The sequence below is a fragment of the Octodon degus genome, unplaced genomic scaffold (assembly GCF_000260255.1).
Source record: "Octodon degus isolate 3935 unplaced genomic scaffold, OctDeg1.0 scaffold00276, whole genome shotgun sequence".
NCBI lineage: Eukaryota > Metazoa > Chordata > Mammalia > Rodentia > Octodontidae > Octodon > Octodon degus.
This window is the reverse complement of record NW_004524852.1, coordinates 1,254,581-1,256,168: the sequence shown is the minus strand read 5'-3', so window position 1 is coordinate 1,256,168 and position 1,588 is coordinate 1,254,581. Positions and strand designations below refer to the sequence as shown.

General features: G+C 49.1%; 1 pseudogene; it reads right to left on the bottom strand.

Annotated features, from left to right (window-relative positions):
• Positions 1–249: 249 nt before the first annotated feature.
• On the bottom strand, positions 250–727 carry LOC101580335 (annotated as a pseudogene).
• Positions 728–1,588: the final 861 nt, after the last annotated feature.

The following is a 1,588-nucleotide window of genomic DNA, read 5'->3' as shown; positions in this document are numbered from 1 at the left end:
GGGATCAAACTCAAGTCCTTGTACTTGTCAAGGCAGGTGCTTAGACCACTGAACTATCTCCCAAGCCCCAGAAAAATGAGCTTTTTTTTTTTTTTTTTTGCTCCGCATGCCTTCAGGACATGATTGGCTGGCTTGAGTTGTGGGGATTGAACCACAGAAACCTGAGCCTGACTGCTTTGTTGAAGCAGTCACTTAAAGAACTGAGCTAAGGGGCAGTCCCCCAAAAATGAGCTTTTTAAACATTTTTTTTAATGATAGAAACAAAAAACATCTAAAGCCGGAGCTTCTGGTAGAACCACTTGCTCTTGCCTGGCTTGTATCTCTCCTCGAACTTGACCTTCGCCTCCCGTCGGGGCTTGCGCTTGAGGGCTGGGTCTCTGAAGACGTCCTTGTTGATCACCATCTTGTCCAGGGGGATGTCCACAGAGTACTGTGTAGGCATGAGGTGGTTGTAGTTATAAACTCTCACAAAGGACTTGATCTTCTAGCTCTTGGCGATTTTCTTCTTGCACATGGCGGCTGTCACTTTGCGGGGGTAGTGGTCAATCCCGGCCACCAGGGTGTGGCTGTAGGGGCGGTCGGAGGTGCCATCGTCGATGTTCTTCACGATGACGGCTTTGCGTCCGGAATAGCGTCCAGCAAGGACCAGCACTACTTTCCCCGGTTTCATGAACTTGCCCATTGCCGTGGGGGGAGACGCTCGATCGCGGATGGCTGTGGATTAGGAGACCTAACCAAACCTCTACTCACCGATTGCAAAATGAGCGTTTTTGAGTAACTTAATAATCATTTTTTTGTTCCAGTTCTCAACCTCTCTCTCACTCTCTCGCTCTCGCTCTCGCTCTCTCTCTCCCTCCTCTCTCTCTCTCTCTCTCTCTCTCTCTCTCTCTCTCTCTCCTACAGGGTCTCTCTATGCAGTTCTGATTGTACTGATACTCCTGTCTCAGCCTCCTCAGTAGTGGGATTACAGGTGTGCACCACCACACCCAGTTTCAGTGGCTGGCATGGCACATCCCAGGTTCTGGGGTAGCATGCCATGTGGTACTGGGGGTCGAATCTGGGTCCTTGCGCTTGCCAAGCAAGTGCTTAGACTGCTCAGCTATATCCCCAGCCCTGTGTTCCAGTACTTAATACAAGTCCTGGAAACATGAAGTTTTGCTGAATTTAGTATTGAATGAATGTTAGGCATATGACTGACACTCGATAATAATTGTTGACTGATTGTGAGATTAGTATGGGAGATGGTAGGTAACCCAGCTCCAGTATGACCATTTTAATGCTTGTCAGTGTCATGTGCAGAAGTTCAGATAGAAATCACACCTCTCATATCCCACCACATCTTTTTGCAGCATCTCCTTTTCCTCTTCAAAGGGTAGATGATCTTTAAAATGGGACAATAAGGCCACAGCAACCATTGAAAAAGAGTAGCCATGACCCTGCACTAACCCATGGCCGTGGGCCTCAACAAGGGCCATCAGGTGACTAAGAATATGAGCAAACCCAGGCACAGCCGCCGCCGTGGAAGTCTCACCAAACACACCAAGCTCGTGTGGGACATGATCCGGGAAGTGTGCGGCTTCGCCCCCTA